Here is a 22,728-nt window from a genome sequence, read left to right as displayed (position 1 = left end):
TACAGTTCTGGTCTGGTCACCATACTACAGGAAGGATGTGCCTGTCCAGTTCTGGTCACCACACCACAGGAAGAATATGCCTGTATACAGTTCTGGTCACCACACCACAGGAAGAATATGCCTGTATACAGTTCTGGTCACCACACTACAGGAAGGATGTGCCTGTCCAGTTACACAGGAAGAATATGTCTGCATACAGTTCTGGTCACCACACCACAGGAAGAATATGCTTGTATACAGTTCTGGTCACCACACTACAGGAAGGATGTGCCTGTCCAGTCTGGTCACCACACTACAGGAAGGATGTCATTACAAAGTGAGAGTGCAGAGGAGAGTGACAAGATGTTATCTGGATTGGAGAATTTTAGTTAAGGGGAGAGAATGGATAGGTTGGGCTTGATTTCTCTGAAGAGAGAAGTATATAAGATTATAATTATATTGTGGTTGGTGCGCAGGTTAGTGGCAAAAGAAAAAAAAACATTTAGAAGCTGTGAGTGAGTTGAACTAACCAACTGACTTTACTGGAACTCTCTGAGAGCTTATCAGCACCACTCCCATGATCCTTTTTGCCCCCTACACTGGGACCATTGTGATGCCAACCCAGAACAAGCCTGCACCGCTGCTTGTTGATCAGTGCAGCTTGCTACAATATAATAATTATTAGAAGGTTAGATGTGGTCAACAGCCAAATTTCCCATGACAGGTTTATCTAAAACAAGATGAGAGGAAGGAGTTTTAAAGAGGAAAGCTTTTTTTGTTATGGGTCTATTTTGAAAATGATTGGGTACAATCTAGGAAGGTGAATAGATTTGAAACTAAAATGTTTAATTGTGAAACAGACTCCAAACTATGTGATTCAATGCTAACACTGATGGTAATGTTGTAGAACAAAAATGTCAAGTTCACCTCAAATAGTTTGTAATCAAAGCTTCCCATCCAGAGAACTAATACACAAAGAAACTTTGATAACTGAGCCCTTGGCATGGTTTCAATTTTATCAGAGTAAGATCTGGCTCAGGGTTTGGAGCTGGTATAACCTTTGTTCAGGGTAAGCTGACATGAAAACCTGAAAGGCAGCCTAGTTCACCACCTCTGCAGGAGTGCCTCATACCTCCATCAATAGTGTCTTTATTTTCCATTCTAAATAGTTTGCCTTCAAGTGGTTCCAGGAACTCACTTCCCATTAAATTCATCTTATTCATCATTAAAGACTTTTCACCCCCCCCCCCCCCCCCAACCCCACTCCACATCTAGACAAATCTATTGCTTTACTGTAACTGTCGGGACTAGTTTTACAACTGGGCTAGATGGGGCTGGACACATTGGGAAGCTGTGTGAAATGACCCTTTGCAAGACGAAAACTGGGCAAGTTGTAATATTAAGAGTTGATAAATCAGTAATTTAGAGGAGGGGTGGCGTGCCCATTTCCATGCTGTATAATTCTAGGGTCCATAGTTAACATGTGTGGATTAAAAATTGGTTTGCATGTAGAAAGAGTAATATTGGACAGGAAGTTTTTTGCCTGGAGGTCAGAAACTAGTGGAGTTCTGTAGGGATTAGTTCTGGGACCCCTGCTCTTTGTAATTTTTATATATGATCTTGATGAAGAAGCAGAGAGATGGGGAAGTAAATTTGTGAATGACGAGATACTGAGAGACATAAATAAGGTGGACTGCCAGCACCTTTTTCCCAGGGTGGGAATAACAAAAACCAGGGGACATCTCTACAAAGTGAAGGGGATGAAAATTTAGGAGAAACATCAGGGGTACTTTTTTTTTTCTTACACAGAGTTGTGGGTGCCTGGAATGCCTTGCCAGGGATGAGGGTGGAGGCTGAAACTGAGGGGTATTTAATAGACTCAGGCATGTGGAATAAACGAAAAATAGAGTTTATGAGGTAGGGAGGCTTTATATTTTTTCTTGGAAGGAATATACAGCTTGGCACAACATCGTGGGCTGAAGGGCCTGTACTATGTTGTAATGTTCTATGATATTAAGGATGAAGGAGTTATGGATGATGCTGAACGTTGTCGTAGGTTAAAAAAGGATATAGACAGGGTGCAGAGTTAGGCGGAAAACCAGATGGAGTTCAATCTGGATAAGTGTGAGGTCATGCATTTTGGAAGGTCAAACCAGAAATCTGAGTACAGGGTTAATGGTTAGATACTTAATAGTTTGGAGGAACAGAGGGACCTTGAGTTCCAAATCCATCTCTCAAGGTTGTTGCGCATACTGATGGGATAGTTAAGGGTTATGGGATGCTGGACTTCATTAATAGAGGTATTGAGTTCAAGAGTTGAGAGGTCATGTTGCAACTCTACCAATCTCTGGTGAGACCACATTTAGAGCACCGTATTCAGTTCTGGTCGCCTCATTATAGGAAGGATGTGAATGCTTTGGAGAGGGTGCAGAGGAGATTTACCAGGATTTTACCTGGATTGGAAAATAATTCTTATGAGGCAAGGTTAGCAGAACTGGGACTTTTCTCTTTGGAGCGAAGAAGAATGAGAGGAAACTTAATAGAGGTCTACAAGATTCTGAGAGGAATAGATAAAGTGGACAGCAGCGCCTTTATCCCTGGGCAGGAATAGCAAACACCAGAGGACATCTGTACAAAGTGAAGGGAAGGAAGTTTAGGGGAGACATCAGGGGTGTTTTTTTTTTACACAGAAGCCTATGGTGCCTGGTATACCTTTCCAGGGATGGTGATGGAGGCTGAAACATTCGGCAGATTTAAGAAATTCTATGGCACATGGATGAAAGAAAAATAGAAGGTAGTGAGGTTGGAAGGGTTTAGTTTTTATTTGGTAGAAATATGTCAACATCAAGGGCCGAAGGGCTTGTACTGTGCTGTAATATTCTATGTTTTAGCCACTAATACTCAACGTATTTACTAGACAGGGAGACTGACAAACCAAACTACTCTGAGGATCACGCAAGAGAAGCACATTTTAGTTTAATCAGATATAACCAGATAATGACAATTTTAGTCCTGATTATAAAGACATAAATGCCAGTTTGTTTAGATTATAGATTCTGTTCAGGTTGCTGTTAAAAAACAGCAAGTTGATGATGGTTTCCTGATTTAATATACAGTGAATTTATGATTGGTTTTTGCCTTGAGCTTTGTTTGCTTGACCTGATATTTACAGGCCCGTATGAATCACGGTAACTCAACGATACCTTGTTTCTGACCAAACCAGTATCTCATCGTTTATTTTGAAATATTCATTTCTTTGCATATTAGATTGAATTTTAATTATTAGAACAAGGCTGCTGAGTCTTTCTCAAAATTAATGCAGTGTGTTGTGAAAATCCTCACTTCTAATGGAAGGAAGAGCTGAAAGATGAGTGAGGACAGGACACAACCTGAGGAATTCCTGTAGTGACGTTCTAGGGCTGGGGTGACTGACCCCACCAACAACCACAGCCATCTTCCTCTGCGTGAGGTGGGATGGGAAGAAAGGGGAAAATTTAATACTGAGAAACATGAAGTCTCACATGGTGTTGGAGAATAAGAAGCAGCGAGATAAATTATAACAATACCAAAAAAAGGCACAATCAAACACTAGAGTGCAATGTCCAGTTTAAATGACTTTTAAAAACATCTTTAAAATTTAGACATATAGCATGGTAACAAGCCCTTCTGGCCCATGAGACCGTGCCAGCCAATTAACCTGTACATTTTGAAGGGTGGGAGGAAACCCACACAGACCCAGGGAGAACCTACAAACTCTTTACAGATAGCGCTGAATTCAAACCTGGGTTGCTGGTTCTCTAACTGCTATGTTAACTCCCAGGAAAAGAGACGGTGGCAAGAAGATCTGAGGATACTATTTAAAGTCATGGAGGATATGTACGTACCCTGTACATGGAGGGTACGTATAGAACCTGTTTTCATTGGTTGGGGAGTGGTCAAGACTGGGGGGTGGGGGGGGTGTGAAATAAAGGTAGTTAGAGAAGGAACCATCATTGACGTGAGGCCATTTTTAAAAAAAAGTGGTGAGTCATTGGTCTGGTATACGCTGCCTGGGAAGGGGTGGGGCGGGGGGGTGTGGGTCAGATCCAGCTGTGGGAAGCTGGATAAGTATCTGAAAGACAAGAATGTGCAAGGTTGCGGAGAGTGAGACTGGCAGGATTACTCTCATGTGGAGACAGTACAGATTCCATGGTCTCTTTCTGTGCTGCAGGCCATTCTGTGATTGTGGAAAGCAAGCTGCGAGGTGCATACTATGATCTGCATTGATGCATAGACAGGGCAGTAAGTGGGCAAAACATTGACAGCTGCAGGATTGGTGGCGGATGTGAGGTTAGCACTTTAGCAGGAAGAATTGAAGAGCAGGATATTATTTAAATAGAGACTACAGAGTACTGCCAAGCAATAGGATCTGGATGGAGTTGGACAGGAGAGCGAGCTTGCAGGTGCAGTGAGTAATTAGCAAGGCCAATGGAATGTTGGCTTTATTGCATAAAGGATGGAGTATTGTGTAATGTTGGAGTTGCACTAGATACATGCAATGAATTGATGAGACCACAGTACACTGCTTTGGTCTCCTGATTTAAGAGATATTGGTGACAGTGCAGAGAAGATTCTCTCATTGGCTCCTGGGATGAAACAGGTGACATCCAAAGAAAGAATGAGCAGATTGGCCAGTGAGAAGAGTAAGAGATGGTCATGAGGATATGGAGGCTGAGGAACTGCCCATAGTTGGGGTTTCTACAACCAAGGGAGATTGGACTCTGAGATAGTCACCTATTTCAGACAAAGAGGAGGAGAAATTCCATCTCTCAAAGGGTTAGGAATCTCTGGAATTTTGTCCCATGGAGAGAGGTGGAGATAGGATCACAGCTGGGATAAAATCGAAGGCTGGGATAAAACTCCGTGATTGAAGTAAAAGCACAAAGCTGGAGAAATTCAGCAGATCAAACAATGTACTTTATGCAGCAAAGATAAAAATACACAACCAATGCTTCAGGCTTGAGCCCTTCATCAAGATATGAACTAAATTTAGGCAGGTGCCTGAACAAAATAGTGAAGGGGAGAGGCAGGGGGAGGAGCATGGTCCCAAGGGCAGGAGGTGGTTGGTAGATGAAGGAGAGAGGGCACAGCAGCAAACAAGGGGAGGGGGAATTGGTTCTGTGAATGGAAAGGGAATGGGGTGGAGAGTTGGAGGAAAGAAGACAAAGGGAAGGGGAAGAGGGGAGAATGGAGAGTAGGCCAGCAGAAACAGGAGAATTCGACATTAGTCCTATCCAGTTGTAGAGTGCCCAGACAGAATATTAGGTGTTGCTCCTTCCAAGGCTGGGGATGATGCGCAGTTTTGATCTGTCGGGGAGTCAAGGATTCTGGGGAACAGGCAGGAAAACAGATGACACCATCATCAGATTGACTGTATTGAGCAGAGGAGTGATGAGGGGTAAATAGCTGGCCTACCATGTGTTCACTCAGCAGTTGACTGGGATAGTGGTCCTTCAGGACACGGGATGCCTATGGGCAGCAGAATAAGCAAAGGCCGTGGAGAAATGGATTTGACTGTGATGGAATCACAAGTGCGGCTTTAATGATAGGGCAAACTCATCTCCAATATGGGGGGGAGGGGGCAAAGTTCAGGAGACAGAATTAGTGGGGGGAATTTAAAGTGAATTTTGGAAGGACAAACTAAGGTAGGACATACACGGTAAATGGTAGGGCACCAAGGAATGCGGTAGAACAGAGGGATCTGGGAATACAGATACATAATTAACTGAAAGTGTGGTCACATGCAGATAGGGTTGTAAAGAGAGCTTTAGGCATAAGTCAAAGTATTGCATATAGGAGATGGGATGTTATGGTAAAGTTGTATAAGAATTGGTGAGGCCAAATTTGGAGTGCTGGAAAGGTATCAATAAGATTGAAAGAGTGCAGAGAATATTCATTAGGGTGTTGATGGGCTTTTAGGAACTGAGTTACAGGAAAAGGTTAAACAGATTAGGACTTTATTTCCTGGAGAGTTGAAGAATGAGGGATGATTTGATGGAGGTATACAAAATGATGAGGTGTATAGACAGGGTAAATGCATGCAGGCTTTTCCATTGAAGTTAGGTGAAATACAAACCAGAGGGCATGGGTTGAGGGTGAAAGGGGAAAGGTTTAGGACGAACAATAGGGGGAACTATTTCCGTGCTGTAATTGTTATATGGTTATAACTTCTTCACACAGAATGGTGGGAATGTGGAATGAGCTGCCAGATGAAGTGGCGAAGTTGGGCTCAATTTTAACATTTAAGAAAAATTTGGTCAGGTCCCTGGATGGGAGTGCAATGGATTGGATGCAGGACAGTGGCACTAAACAGAAAAGATTGGCACTAGACAGAAAAGATTGGCACAGACTAAAAGGACCGAAGGGGCTGTTTTCAATGCTATAATGTTCTATAGTTCTAAGAAAGTATTGTGGAGTGGGGGTTGTTGGGGATGTTAGGAGGATCCCAATCCAGCAGAGGCCTTTTACTTAACATCACAGCTGGGAAATTGCTGATTTCTTGAGCAAAGGAACAGCTGGAACAACAATTATCTTCCATCCCTCACAGTTAGAGCACAGAAAACATCCTCCACGGCCAGCAGAAAGAAGGAGGTTGTTTTCACTGAGGGGCGGTGTTGGTTTGTATGGACATTCTGCATAGATGATTGGTTTGAATTGATGAACCACAGCATTTATCATAACTCTGGGATTATTATTGGGCAAATACAGCTGGGAGCATGATTAACACTCTGCTGAGCTCAGACTGTGATGAATTTACTTTGGGAAGCAAAGCCAACTGTTTCAAACACTGGCAGCATGTAACTGGTAGCATGGTGCTTATACTGTTGTGGCTTGGGCTTGAGTAAAGCAAATGGGGACCAGCATCAAGTCAGGTTTGATGGAGAGTGTGCTGAGGTAAGGGGAGAGAGTGCATGCTCCATCTGAAGACATCTCTATTCCTCGCTGTCCGTGATTAGCAAACCCTGGATTTTTACCTGTGTCTCACCCAACAGAGCCCAACTTGGACTTTTCCCCAAAATATTCTGGCACTGACCAATGGGTAATTTGCAGAACCTCAAAATTAAATGGAACGACAGAAATTAAGGTTGACTTGGGGAAAGAGTGAAACACAAAAGTCTGCACACACTGATTGTAGTAGAAACAGAAATGCTGGAGGAGCTCAGCAGGTCAAGATAATAATCAATATTTCAGGCCCAAGCCCTTCATCAAGGTACCTTGAAAAAGGGCTCAGGCCCAAAAAGTTGGATATACAGAATATCTACCTCCTATGTACATTGCAAGACCTGGTGAGCTCCTCCAGCATTTCTCTGTTTTTACTTAGCTCAAGGAAATTATAGTTGCAAGTTATGGGGAGTATGATTAGTTGGGCCATGATTATGGCTCCATCTCCAATGGGGTTCCAGTGATGACTCCCTTTGCAGAGGGATTTCCATTTGTCAAACCTCCTCTCCATGTTATTTGAAAGAAACCTATCGTATGGATATATGCAGTGTCCTCCATGGTGAGGATTGATAGCACATGCCTGCCATTTCTTTTTGCCTGTTATTAATTCACCAGCTGTTCTCTTACCTTAACTGCCTTCTCCTCATTTATATATCCATTTTTTTCTCTCAAAACGAAGTTCTCCCTTCATATTGATTTGCTGAATTCTATAAACATCCCTTGCCCTTGGGAGTCACTATCTCGGAGGATCTTTCCTGGACTCAACACATTAATGGCATAGTGGAGAAAGCATGTCAGCGCCTCTACTTTCTTAGGAGTTTGTGCAGATTTGGCATGACATTGGAATTCCTGGCAAATTTCTATAGATATGTGGTGGAAAGTATGCTGACCGGCTGCATCACAGTCTGGTATTGATGTCCCTGAGCAAAAAACCCTCCAAAACAGAACATTTACAGGGAACGCTACCATCGGAGAGCAGCAACAATCATCAAGGATCCACCCCAACCAGCACACATTAACTAACATCAGAAAAGAGGTATAGGGGCCACAAGACTCACACCAGCAGGTTCAGGAACAGCTGCTCCCCCTCCACCATCAGTCTCCTCAACAACAAACTCAATCAGGGACTCACTTTGTACTTTATTGATTTTTTTTTTCTCTCTGTATTGCACAGTTTGTTTAAATTTATTTACATGTTTACACGTGTACGTTGAGTCAGTTTTTCTTTGTACTACCAATAAGTGATAATTCTGCCTCACCCGCAGGAAAAAAAGAATCTCAGGTTTGTATGTGATGTCATGTATGTACTGACAATAAATCTGAAATATGACCTGCCACCAGACTTTGTCACTTTGCCTACTTTCCAATGTAACCTCATCCTTTGTTGACTGCAGATTGTGTCTCACTCTCATGGTATCTCTCTAGGACTATTTGAACATTTGCTACTATTGAACTGACTCTGAGACTACTCCACCTTACACCACTATAACTTCCCTGATTTAAGATGGAGATTTTCACCCTCTCTGTCTTATTGTGGTCCTTAGTCCTAGGGCAGTGGTACTGAACTCCTCCTCCACCATCCATGCACATACCATTTTGGTGAGGCCAAATTTGGAGTATTGTGTGCAGTTTTGGTCACCTTATACAGGAAAGATATCAATCAGATGGAAAGAATGCAGAGAGGATTTACTAGAATGTTGCCCGGACTTCAGGAACTGAGTTATAGGGAAAGGTTAAACAAATTATGACTTTACTCCCTGGAGTGTAGAAGAATGAGGGGATATTTGATAAAGGTATTTAAAATTATGTGGGGGATAGACAAGAGTATATGTAGGTAGGATTTTTTCATTGAGTGGAGGTGAGATACAAACCAGAGGATGTAAGTTAAGGGTGAAAGGGGAAAAGTTTAAGGGGAACAACTTTATACAGAGAGTAGTGGGAGTGTGGAACGAGCTGCCAGCTGAAATGGTGAATGCAGGCTCAATTTTAACATTTAAGAAAAATTTGGACAGGTAAATGAATGGGAGAGGTATGCAGGGCAATGGACTGGGTGCAGGACAGTGGAACCTGGCAGAAAAATGATTTGGCACAGACTAGAAGGGCCGAAGGGTCCTGGTTCTGTGCCATAATGCTCTATAGTTAAGTAATCCCTTACTAACCAGAGTGCACTTATAGCATCCTATGCCATAGGGGTTCTGTGGTTAGTAATGGATTACTTAAAATGGTATGTGAGTGAGGAAAGAAAAAGGTTGACAACCACAGGAAAACTTTAACCACAAAATCTCTTATTTATCCTTCTTCATTACTCGTGAACAAGTCTAAAACCGTTCGTTGCTGGTTACATTCAGTGCCTAAGGAGCAATCCTGGTACACTTCACAAATTACTCTTTCACAACACTCTTTCTGGTTTGTTTTGTCTATTCAATATGCAGATTAAAATCACTGACAATCCCTTCATACCTACCCCAAATATTCCACAGCCTTATGGAGAGGTATCATTTTGGAATCCAATCAACCGCTCTCTCCCATGTCTTTTTCATGAGTTCAGCCATCTGCAGCACTGCCCTGGTTCCTTCCCTGATTAACCACACTGCCTCATCTCTCCCCTTTGGCCTGTTCTGACGAAACATCACATAATCTGGAATACCAAGTATCTAGCCCTGGCTAACCTGCGTCCACAGCTCAGTATAGCAATGAGATCACGCTCATATGTTGCCATCTGTGCTCTCAGCTCATCTTATTGCGAATGCTGCATACATACAAACACATACCTTTGATGTGTTTAGTTTTACTACAAGATTTCCTTTGTGCTGCAGATATTTTTTCCTTTTTCTGCCCCAGCACGTCACTGCTGGTCTATTCCTCCACACTAACTATTCTGTGGACACGCTGAGTCCCTGGGACAGTGTGGTGTCACAGAGAGGGGAGAGTAGGGTGGAGGTGCTGGGGAAAGAACTATGGGGTATCCTGAGGTTGGGGTCCTTGGGAGGAGAAAGAGTGTCCCAGGGAGGGGTGTGTGTCCAAAGGAGTGGGAGTGTTCCATGAGGGGGGGGGAGTGGGGTGTTGCAGAAAGGGGTGGGGAGGGTATCCCAGAAAGGGGAGGAGTGGGAGTGGGTGTCCCAGGGAGGGGGGTTGCTGGGGAGAGGACAGTGAGGTGTCCCAGGGAGGAGAGGGGTCAGGTTTCCCCAGGGAGGGTTTGTCCCAGGGAGGGAGGGAGGGGAGAGGAGGGTGTCCCGGGAGGGAAGGAATGGCCAGTGAGCAATGTGAAATACTGTTTCCTTGAGCAGGGATCTCTGGGCTCCAGCAGCGTTCCCTGAGTTATGCTCGCCTGCGATCACGTTACTGAGTGCACCTCATGACCTTCCACATTGAACACCACATGTTGTTGATGTGCATTAGCTATGCCGGGAATGCGGATTTGATCTAGCCGTGTGTGGCTGCCAGCCATTCTGCTGCAGAATCAGTGGTTTGTAGAGTGTGAGCTCCAACCCACGCTGGTTCCCAGAGCAGGCCAGTTAATCCTGTACCAGTGGCACTACTGAGGGGTGGAGAGTGGTGTGTAGTACGAAGAGCACGGTTCTTGTTCACACAGTCTGTCTTACGGGGAGGCCCACCCCAGGAATCAGGAGGCCATCCAATGGTTCAGCTAATGTGAGTTTCCCTCACAGCTCCAGGGTCCTGGGTTCATTCCTGACCTCAGGCACTGTTTGTGTGTGGAGTTTAGCTATTCTCCCAGGTGCTCTGGTTTCATTCTATATTCTGAAGATGTGCAAGCTGCTGTTAATTGCCCTGGAGTGAAGCTGATAAGGGTAATCTGATAGAATTATTGAGAGCATAAAATGGTATTGGGGAAATTCAATGCTTGGTAGCAGGCATGGACTGGATGGGCCAAAAGGCTGGTTTCCATGCTGCATTCTTGATGACAGGAGAGTGGCCCTTGAGGTAAAATTTCAGCTGTCATCTCCTGAAAGTAAGAGCTGAATGGCCCTTCTTGCTTTTCTTCCTTCTGTTCACCCCTCCTCATCCTAGAACAGAATGTTGTCAGCTCATCGAGGACAGTGGGGCTCAAACTGGGCATCTGCCTGATTGAACCATATCCAGATTGGCTGCTCAAGGAGTCGTGTCACTGAGTCCATGTGTCCAAGGAATCCAGGATGAGTTTCTGTTTTGGGCCCTGGAGGAAATCTGGGAGAGCATTGGCATCAAATCATCAATGTTGCAATGGCCTCCTGACTAGAGGAATATATCGCGACTGATGTGGTGGGAGAGGAGCCCAATATGGGCCTTTGCTAAACTCTTTGTAGACTGCATCCAATGCAAGATTCTGTCATGTGGGTCAGACTTGACCATCCTTACAAATCATGCTCTATTTCTGATTAGTCCATGCCTTTCTATGCAAAGATTCACCAGTCTTAAACTGGCCAGCTGGAAATTACTTGCCTTTTCCCTTCCCCCATTTTTAAACAGTGATATAAGATAAGCAAATCTCCAGTTCTCTGGCACCTTTACTGTAGCTAGGAAGGATTGGAAAATGTTCAAATCCTAGCCACAAAGTTGTCTGTGTGGAGTTTGAAAGTTCTCCCCTGGGTGCTCTGGTTTCAGAATAGCGGAAGGAAATTGAAAGTCCAGTATCTCCCTTTCAATGTCAATAAGATGAAGGAGATTATCATTAACTTCAGAGAAAGGGCAGAGTCCACACTGCTGTCCACATTAATCAGAATCAGAATTTATCGTCATGAAATTCGGTCTTTTGCGGCAGCGTTACAGTGCAAACAATCATATTATGAACCATCTTATGACATTACTAAATAAAAAGTAAGAGTGAAAGAATAGTAAGGCAGTGTTTATGGTTCATTGATTATTCAGAAATCTGATGGCAGCGGGGAAGAAGCTGTCCTTGTTCTGCTGAGTTTTCATCTTTAGGCTCCTGTAGCTTTTTCCTGATGGCAGCAGAGTGAAGAGGGCATGGCCTGGGTGGTGGGGGTCATGAGGATAGAGGTTGCTTTTTTAAGACACCGCCTCATGGAGATGTCCTCGATGGAGTGAAATCTGGTGCCTCTGATGTCGCAGGCCAAGTTAACAACCCTCTGGAATTTATTCTTGTCCTGGGAGTTGGTGCCTACATACCAGGCAGTGATGCAACCAACCAGTAGAAGTTTACAAAAGTGCTGCTGAAGTGGAAAGAGTAGACTTCTTAAAGTTCATAGGAATGAACATCTTCAATGACCTGACCTGGGATAAGCACATTGATGCAACAGTCAAGAAGACACCTCTACTTTCTCTGAAGATAAAGGACGTTCAGCATATCTAACCGTCCTTAACAACCATTACAGGCACATTATTGAAAGCAGACATGCTGACTACAACATAGCGTGGGACAGGAGCTGGTCTGCTTAAGGTTGGAAGGAGCTGTAGAACGTGGTAAATCAGCTCAGAACACCACGCAAATCTCCCTCCCCTCCATGGACTCTATCTGCATCTCCCGCTGCCAAGTGAAGGCAGCTGACACAGTGAAGGACCCATCACACCCCAGACACACACACACACACACACTCTTCTCCCTCCTCCCATTGGTGAGTGTGTGTGGTGCACTGTTAGCCTGAATCAGACACACACAAAGATAAAGACTGTACAACAGGCTTTAATCCACAAAGACTTCCACAGAGCCAGGCTGGCTGTGGCTACAGCAACTCTGAGTGAGGCCTCGGGAGGCCAGCGCAGGCTTATCACCAGAGGGTGATTGACACCCGACCAGGTGTTGTCCTGTCCCCTTACACTCCTGCAGGTACAGGGGTTGACCCCTGCAGAAGGCCGGTGGTGTACCACCACAGTGTGAAACAAGTGTGAGATCACCCACCAACAGGATTAAAGACATTTTCTTCCCTGGAGCAATCTGATTCATAAATGGTCCCCACAACAGTGGTCTCATGCTGCCCTTGCTTGGTGATAAATGTTCCTTCTTTTCATTGTACTTCTATACTTGTCAAATTCAACCTTGATCTCTTTAACACTCTATCTAATTTGATTCAAACTCAAGCCAGCTAAATGTCTTTCAAGGATAACAGTCATCCCCACTTCAACTTCCTCTGGCAACTCGTTCCAGGTACCCAGCGCTATGTGAAAAACTTCTCCCACACGTCTCTCTTAAATCTTTCACCCACTGTTGTGTATCTATTTTAAATAAGACTTCATTAGTTAGAATTAAAAATGCTTGGGAACAGGATTTAAATTTGACCATATTGGATGTGAATTAGGATACAGTTCGTAAATTGGTCAATAGCTCTTTATTATGTGCTCGGCAGTGCTCATTATAATTTAAAATGGTACACGGGTGCTCTGTCTAAAGCTAAATCATCTTATTTCTATTTGAATATGAGTTCTTGCTGTGACGGGTGTAAGAGTAGAGAAGCGTCACTAATTCAAATATTCTGGACGTCCTCGTCTAGAAAAATTACTGGAGAGAGGTTTTCCATACTTTGTCAAAAATGTTTAACATAGATTTAATACCTTTGGTGGCCCTTTTTGGCACAATGGGAGAAAATGATTCTTCTCTGTCTTTGTTCAGAGTCGTGCTTTTGGCTCTCCTTTGACAAGGTGTGCGATTTTGCTTAAATGGAAGGATGTTGTCCCACCTACTCGTGATCAATTGTTGCGCGACATCGTGCCCTGTTTCAATATGGAAAAGATGCGTTATTTAATTAATAAATCAAATACAAGATTCCAGACATTTTTGGAGTCATTCATGACTCACTTTCTTACTTTATAATTTCATCGCTGGGTATCTGGAACGAGTTGCCAGAGGAAGCTGAAGAATTGCCTGACTCGTATCTTTTCGTTTTTTTTCTTTACCTTCATTTTTATTTTAATATTAATCATAAATTATCTGGCAACTCTGTTAGGCCGGGGTTTGGTTTTTATCCCCTTTTCTTTTCCTCTTTTTATTTTTTTTCTCTCTTCTATTATAGTACAGAATATGAGTTTATAAATATGATTCATAACTCATGTATGTTTTTGTTACAGTGAATGTTTTATTAATTCTATATAATTATCAAATCATTTTATTGAATTATATTATCTGTACATGTCCTATATTAAAATTAATAAAAATATTTTAAAAAGAAAGAAATCTTTCACCCTTCACCTTAAATCTACACCCTATAGCTTTGGACTCCCCTCCTCTTGGATAATTCATCCACCTGATCGCCCTAGGCCCATGTAGGCAGTGGGTGACTGTGGACAAAGGACCCACACCAGGCTGCAGAACACTGACTGACTGAAGGGGTACCAGGTATCGGAACTGGGATGTGAAAGGGTGCTCGAGGCTTTCTAATCATGTCAATGATGTGCATCTGGAGTTTGGATTGGTGATGATTAGACTGAAGTCTGCGTGGATGTAAAGGTTGGAGGACCACTGGAAGCAAATCTATGGACCTTCAGTGACTTTGCTTCTCTCTCTCTGGCTGTAAGGGGTGCTAGCAATTTTTGCTGAGGTGAATCTTTGTCTGCCTTATGGTAGGCTGAATTGTGTAATATCCCATTTTCTGTTTTATTACATGACAATAAAATAATCTTGAACTATCCAGTCTTTCCCTGTAGCTCAAACTGTCCAGTCCCAGTAACATCCTCATGAACCCTTTGCAGCTTAATGACTTCTTTCCTATTGTCAAGAGGCTGGAACTGCACACATCATGGCAAGAGTGGCCTCACCAACATCTTGTCCATCTGTAACATGATGATCCAATTCTTGTCCTTAATGATCTGAACAATGAAACCAAGTATGCCGAACACACACAGAATTGAGTAGGCAAAGGGATTCTGGAGGGACTCAGCGGGCCAGGCAGCATCTGTGGAGAGAAATGGTCAGTCAACATCTCTGGTTGGGACCCTTTATTGAGATGTCTTCTTCACCCACTTTCAGGGAACTACCGTATATACTTGTTTAATCATTGATAACATGTGAAAGTCAAACTCCCCCCTCCCTTTTTGGCTCCCACCACCCAACCATCTGATCTCCTGACATTACAGCCACCCATCCATTTGAGCTCCTGATACCCTGACCGTGAACTTACCACCCGGTCCCAGCCATCCATGCTCCCAACTCCTTGAATGACACCGAGGTCAAAATTGGTCCAAAAAATATGATAATTACACAAATATATACGTGTAAGTGGCTGTTCCCCTACAACACTCCAGGGCCCTGCTATGTACCAAAGTGCAATACCTCACACTTATCCGAGTTGTATTCCACCTGCCATTCCTTGGTCCACCTTCCTAGTTGATCCAGACCCTGTCGTAACCATGACCACTATATCACTAATTTTGATGTCATTTGCCAGCATACTAACCAAATTAACTAACCAAATTAACTACGTTGTAATGGAATACGTGACTACAGATAGCATACAACAGTAGACCCAGCACCGACTCCTGCAGGACGCCACAGGGAGTCTGAGTAACAACTCTCCACCATCATCTTCTGTCAGGTGGCTCTAAAAGAAAAAAAGCAGGAAAGAACTGGTAGAGGGGCCACACAGCTACAACTAATGGCTGACGCTGTAGGGGCGGTCACACCTCATGCGCCTGTAGGCCTTTTTATTGTGCAACCCTGCATTAAAGCTGGCTCAACGAGAAGAAAAAAGGTGAACTTACCTTTTTATGGAGAAGGCCTATAAGGCTGATCCAGCGTTGCCTTCATAGATCAGCGTTGGGAGCTGTCTTCCAGAGCTGATGGAGGCAGGGTGATTGGTGCAGTAGTGCTGCCGTCGCTGTGATGTCATCCATACGTGGCGGCAAGTGAAAAATTAATATAGACATACCTTTCCACCCAAAAGAACAAAAAACTTTAGCCTTCACTAATATGAAATGATGTGATTGGTGTGAGTAATAAAGTATCTGAACACACTGAGTGCTTTAAAAGTCATGCTCCTGGGTCACGGGCCATTTCTTTGCAGCCGCTTAAGTGGCTTTACCTTTATGGAGAGGGTGGAGCGACTCTAAGTGTACCCCCCCCCCCCCCCACTACACGGATGGGAGTTCACCTGCTGAATCCGCCTTCTGAGCTTTTATGAAGGTAAATGAAGTGATACAAAGATGGAAAATATTCACCTTCATGTTTGTTTCCCCCCTCCCCCCACTATAAAAAGGCCTAACGTGTGCTCATGTCCAGAAAGACCTCAGGGCTTCAAGGCTTCCAGATCATATTGGAGATTTAGCTCAGGTTGCCGATGGTTTGAACTGGAGTCTTGTGTGGCTGCAGAGGCTGTGGGAACGCTGGAAGCGAATCTAAGGACATTCAAGGTCTCTGAAGAGACTCTCTTCCTCCTGCCTCTGAAACTTGTACCTTTCTCGCTTCTTGAGATGACCCTTGTGGCCAAGAGTTTGTGGATATTGCAAGTGTTAAACACAACTAAAAGATATTAGAGGATCCAGTTAACACTGCATTATACTGCTTTAAGGCCTCTCTCTCAGAGCCACCTGAGGCAGGCGCTGGGTCAACGCAAATGTAAATGAAAGAGTGCAGTCAAAGGTACACAACCCTTGACCGACGGGGAGTTTCTGTCAGACTCACCCGGCAACCAAAAGAGGTAATGAACACAGGATATCAGAATAATGAGGACAGGTTAGGACACAAATTGAACATGTCCCCATTCGGAGCTTCAGGGCAGACAAAACAAGCATTTCCAGGAAAACTAGAAACAAAAATTAAAATGGGAGAGATGTCTTACACTGAGGGCGTTTTGCACCAAGGGTGTCTTACATTGAGGGTGACAGAAGCGAGGGGAATGCAAAAACAACCAAAAAACCCAAAATAGTACAATCCAGCCTCAAGACAATGCTGGTTAGTATTGGAAGTTTAAAACTTCACTCATTTCCATGACGTAGCTCCATTCCAACATTGTCAACACTTTTCAGGTACTTGGGGACACACGCACACACTCTGCTACACAGACACATGGACTGACAAACACACACATACCAACTCACACACTCAGAGAAGAAAGCAGAAGCTGTGGCCCACCAGATGCTTCCATACTGACCTGTTATTCAATGTGTTCACAGCTGATTTACCCCACCTTACCTATTGTGTCAGGGCCCCAATGCCTCAATTCCCAATCTCTCACTTATTCTTTAAATAGCCCAAGAATCTCTGAGCTAACTTCTCAACCTTTAGAATAGATAGTGAAGATGGTGGCCAAAGATCGCACCAGGATTTTGATCAGATGGGCAGAGGAATGTCGACGGGATCTAATACAGAGAAATGTGAGGGGTTGCATTTTGGGGATCTAATGTGAGTGGAACCTACACAGTGAATGGTAGGGATCTGGGAGTGTTATAGAGCAGAGGGATCTCGGACTACTGGAACAAGATAGAAAAAGTGGTCAAAAGGCTTCTGGCACATCAATCTTCAACATTTACAACACTAAGTATAGATGGTGCGGCCCGATTTAGAGCTTTAGTCTGTGTATCTGGGAAGATGACATCAAGTTGGAGAGGGTGTAGAGAAGAGTTACAAGGATTTGGGGTGGGGGGGGGAGCTGAGTGATAGGGAGAGGTTGAGCAGGCTGGGGATTTATTCCTTAGAGCACAGGAGGATGAGGGGAATCATTCAGAGCTGTACAAAATCATGAGTGGAATAAATCAGGGGAACACAGAGAGTCTATTGTCCAGAGTATGGGAATTAATAACCGGAGGATATAGGTTCAAGGTAAATGTATTTAACAGAAACCTGAGGGGTAACTCTGTCCACCTCCTATTCTGGTCACTTGATCATTCTCACTTCCCTCTGTTCACCTTTAGCAGCCAGCCCAGAGAGGTCAGCAAGAGTTAATGGGCACAAATGACATGCTGCACCCAATGGCCTTGGCTGTGAGCATTTCATTCCATGAACAGGATACTGGAATGGGGCTTGTCGAGCTGAGGGACAGTTCTGGGACTTCCTCCTTTTACCCCTCACCGTTAAATCTAACTCCTTGCTCGCCTGCTGTAATGGGCTCTTCTGTGACCAGTTCCAAATGCCTTGTGTTTATGAGAGTCCTCCCACTTTATTAATATACAGAGGACAATGCGAGTTACTGAGCAGATGCTGGTGCTCCCACTGCCTCCCTCCCTTCCTGCTCCCTCTGTTTTTTCCAAAAAGACTTTATTCACAATAAATTATTTACAAAAAAAGAAAACCATTCAGTCTCAGATCCGTAGTATCATTTAAAGCAGAGGGAGACGATTAGTTTCCAGACCCAACCCTGGTTGAGGTGCTCACAGCTTGCCATGGAACATGTACCTCACCCTGGATAAAGGATTCAGGTCAAAACCCTGAGCAAATCTTCCTGACCTGGATATATTAGCAAGCTGGGAGAAATTCAACCAACCCAGCCCCCAACATTTCATCAGATCCTACAACCCAGCCAAATGCTATCCTGTACCGTCAGTGCTCTGTGGTCAGTTAAGGATTACTTAAGATGGTTTATGAGTGGGGGAAAAAAGGTTAAGAACCACTGCTCTAAGGTGCACATTAGGTGCTTAATCTGCTGTGAGATGGAGCTGTGGAAACCTGCCATGTTGTTGCCGCAGTTGAGATTTGGAAGCATCTCCATTGCTGATGTGGGATCAGATTCCTCTTGGTGGGAGTGGGCATTACAGCTGCTTCCCTGGACCGGTCCAGAGGAGAACACTCATCTCTTCCTGCTGCCCACATGGCCTCCTAGAGAGTTTTCCCTAGAGATTTGGTTTCACCTATTTTTTATGTACTCAAGTGTTGTTGCCTTTAATGCTCATGCAAAAATAATTTTGGAAAATTGGCCCAAATCCAGAGTGAGATAGTTTCAGGCAGGTTATGCCCAGAAACTGGTGGCCGCCAAAGGACCTGCCCAACTTCTGACACAATCTCACCTACTTCCCTGCACCTCCAGACACTTTGTGCATGGCAACCAGACAGTCCTTAAAGGGACAGTCCCTATGTCAACCAGACAGTCCTTAAAGCATGCCATACACTTCTGTTTAGGGTAGAGTAATTAGTGGGTCTAGGGCAGCTATTTTCAACAGGAACCACACAACCCACCCCCAGGGGCCACAGCTCATTTAAGGGGGGGGGGGCATGGACAAATACATTTTTGTGTTTTTTCGGTGATCGATAGGAGTACAGAAGAAACCAACTAAATTTGACTGCTTCACAAGCGGGGGGGTCCATAGACTTTGAGCAGAGTCTAAGGAGGGCCATATCTGAAAAGTGATTGGGAATGGCTACTCTACATGATCAATGCCTCTCAGAGGGAACTCCCAAGGACAGGAGTTCTAACATGAAACTAGATCACACTGGATTCTAGAAATGAGAAATCCGTGTGTCAAGCAGCGTCAGTTTGAATGAAGTGTACGTCTATTGTTTATCTCTCCTGGTGTGGTTCAGCACTGAGTTCCTTCGGTGGATTGTTTCTCAATACATGATCAGTCTAGGATAGTACAGATGGAATAAAATCATGAAAGAGAGAAGGCCAAGCCCTTCAATGTTGTAGGTCATGAATTCTGAAATTGTGCCTGACATCCTCTCAGTCTCCACCCTTTCACACCCCCTCAGAAACTCATCTCAATACAAACACCTCTCATTCCATGGTCCACGCTGCTCATCCTTTCTTCATACCTCAATGCCTCATCTCAGGAACCAACTCCACATCCTGTCTATATCCCATTGTAGCTTACAACAACACCACCAATCTTCCTGACATCTGCAGACTTACTGACCCACCACTCCACTTACTTGTCCAAGTCATTTATATTAAAAAAAACCACACAATTTGGGGTGGTGGTGGGGGTAAACAAGAACAGATCCCTGCGGTTAGCACTAGTCACCGACCTCCAGGCAGATTATGTTTCATTGACTGTCACCCACTACCTTCTGCAGGCAAGCCAGCTGATTGAATGGTGGATTGGGCTCCAGAGACAGGGCAAGCTACTCCCACTCAGCCCACCCTACAGTACTGATCACACACCCCACCTGCAGCATCTGGGAGGTGGACATTTGAGGAGGTCATTGTATCTGGGAGGAAATGCTGGACTTAGTAACAGTGGCCTCAAAAGCCACAGGTTGTTGCAAAGCCGGACATGGTCCCTGATGTCCCAAACTGGTCCAACATAGAAGTGACTCTGGCTCAAGTTTGGACAACCACTCTGTCCTTGCCCAGTGATGTCCACATCTCCTGATCACAAGGAGATGGCCGGAGGTGATGTCCACTGCGGATGGCCAGTGGCAGTTACTGGCTGTGATATCAGTGCCTTCTTCTCACAGTGAGCCCCCCATTCCCCTCTCTCAGAGGAGGGGCAAGGCTGTGCTTCTCACAGTGAACCCCCATTCCCCTCTCTCAGTTGGAGACTGAAAGGGGGCTTGGGATCAGCAGGCTCTGATGTGGACTCATCTTCCCAGGACCAGAATCATTTGAGGTGGGAGACCCTGGAGCAGGAGGCCTTCATCTTCCAGGAACATCATCAATCTGGGACTGGAACAAAATAGTGTTTCATGCCAAATGTTGTTCAGGAGCCAAAGATTTCAATTATACAGCAGTTCCTGGTCCTTCCCTCCAGACAAAACCCCTCCAGCCTTCACTGCCACAATCCTCTGGTCTCCAGCACTCACCATGCTCCTCACTACATCCCCACCCACCTCTAGCCCTGCCAGCTCCTGCACCCATTGCCATCCCCACCATCTGCTTCCAGCCTGAATCCAAAACTTTGCAAACTGGAGCAACCCTCCACCATCTGCTCCTCCATTCAGAGGCCATGGCTCACCATGGCTCATCCAATCCTGCCCTCAGACCCGCTGTATTGCTGGGCTTGGGACAACAAACCTGCCATTATCTCACTGGGCATCTGAGTTGGCAGTGGACATGCCAACTCCCCGTTTCACATGTTGCATTTGTCTAATCTCTTAAATGTTAAAATTGAACCCACATCCACCACTTCCAATGGCAGCTCGAAGCTCTCCCTAATGTTCCACTTAAACATTTCACCTTTCACCCTTAACCCATGCCATCTAGTAGACCTCTACCACTCCCACACAGCATCTTTCAGCTGCTTCTGCTGGGAAAGAGATGCAGGAGCATCAGAGGCGGCATCACCAGGCTGAGGAACACTTTCTTCCCACTGGCAGTGAGAATGCAGAACGACCAAAGGAACTGATCACACTAACCATCCAAGACTCTCATATTCATGAAACAATGTTTATTTATTTGTGTCCTGCATATGTATCATCTGTATGTGTGTTATGTCTAGTTGTGTAGTCTATGTGTTTTGCCCTGAGGACTGGAAAACAGTTTCATCAGGTTGTACTGAATAATCAGATGACAATAACCTTGACTTGTCCCACACAACCCCTCATGGAAGAACCTGCTTGCATTTACTCTATCTATACCCCTCATAATTTTGTATACTTCTAACAAATCTCCCCTCATTCTTCCATGTTGCAGGAAGTAAAGTCCCAATCTGTTCAACCTTTCCATGTAAATCAGCTCCTCAAGTCCTGGCAACATCCTTGTAAATCTCTCTGATCTCCAATGCAGAGTAGCCTGGATTCTCTAGCTGAGGAAGGGAGTTGGTGTTGTGTGTGTGAAACTGCCCAAGGGCAATGAATCTGAATGCAGGCTGGTTGAACAGTAGTTTCTATTTACACGCGTAGGGGAGTCACAAGAGGGATAAAACACACACATGCACATTTGCTGGATTAAACACACTCACAACCACCCACAGATAGACAGTTATACAATCAAGTTACAATATACAATAGTTGCCACTCTTAGATTTCTCTGGAAGGCATGGCTCTTATCAGAACTAAACTTGGAATAGTAATTTCTAGACACACAATCCACAGCTCCCTGTCACACCTGACCAACGACTCTCCAGCATTGCCCATGGTTCCCAACCTGGAGTGGAGCTCAGGTTGGTTCCAGAAGAAAAGTGGCAGATGGCTCCCATGCAGTGGGCTTCATAGTGCCATCAGCCGGAAGGTCCAGACCAAGTATCGATGAGGCAATGAAAGGGGCCAATGACCAGGTGTGCGCTGATCACTTCACCTTGATTGGCAGGTGCAGTGATTTATGACCAGGTTCTAGATGGAGAGATCACATGACCCTCCACAATCCACACCACAGTGTTCACCAGGACCTGTCTCTGGTGCCATGAGACTGGGGGATCTGGAGATCCCCCTTCCCCAACACAGGGATAGGCGAGGTCGGGGTACGATGCCTGGGTTGGCTGGGCCTTGGTCTTTTGGCTCTCAGCTCCATTCCAAGCACGTGGGCTGTTTAAATGAATGTAGCTGTTCCCAACATTGGAAAACCTGCTAGGTCATAGGTTGGTTCTACATAAAGTTCGCTGTTTGACCGGCTGACTTTCTCCAGTATCGTGGTTTTACTTCTCTAACGGGGTGGGGACACATAGAAAGGATGGTCTGTCAATCCTCTCCCAAAGGACGAGGAATCTGCTGGGTTTCACCACAGTCACCTCATATTTCACTGTTTAATTACGAGTGTTAAAGTTCAGCAGATGCAGAACGAGGCAGCAGCCTTGGCCTCACGCAGCCACCGGGTGCCTGGCAGTGGAAGGCCCTCACCGACCATGACCTTGCTGGGACGGGACTGAATTCGATCCGCTGGAGCTGCCACAACTGGCCAAGGCGCAGGGAGCTCTGCAATGCGGCCCGGCAACTCTCCTCTGTGTTGGAGCCGCGTTGAGTCTCACCTCCCCGAGGGAGGGTCATCTCGGCCACAGAGGAAACACCACCCTCCT

General features: G+C 44.9%; 1 long non-coding RNA gene across 3 annotated transcripts in view; it reads right to left on the bottom strand.

The window, feature by feature from the left end:
- The window catches only part of LOC138759458 (uncharacterized), a 36,446-nt gene that overhangs the window by 9,073 nt on the left and 4,645 nt on the right, over positions 1-22,728 (bottom strand). For all 3 annotated transcript variants that reach the window (XR_011354844.1, XR_011354842.1, XR_011354843.1), the window contains exons 2-4: positions 15,610-15,725; positions 14,668-14,804; positions 13,468-13,626 (exon numbers count right to left, since the gene is read on the bottom strand). This is a non-coding gene — a long non-coding RNA (uncharacterized lncRNA). The remainder of the gene's footprint in view (positions 1-13,467; positions 13,627-14,667; positions 14,805-15,609; positions 15,726-22,728) is intronic.

Source organism: Narcine bancroftii, chromosome 3 (assembly GCF_036971445.1).
Source record: "Narcine bancroftii isolate sNarBan1 chromosome 3, sNarBan1.hap1, whole genome shotgun sequence".
NCBI classification, from domain to species: Eukaryota; Metazoa; Chordata; class Chondrichthyes; order Torpediniformes; family Narcinidae; genus Narcine; species Narcine bancroftii.
The sequence above is the reverse complement of the archived record's forward strand: the minus strand, read 5'-3'. Positions and strand labels throughout refer to the sequence as shown.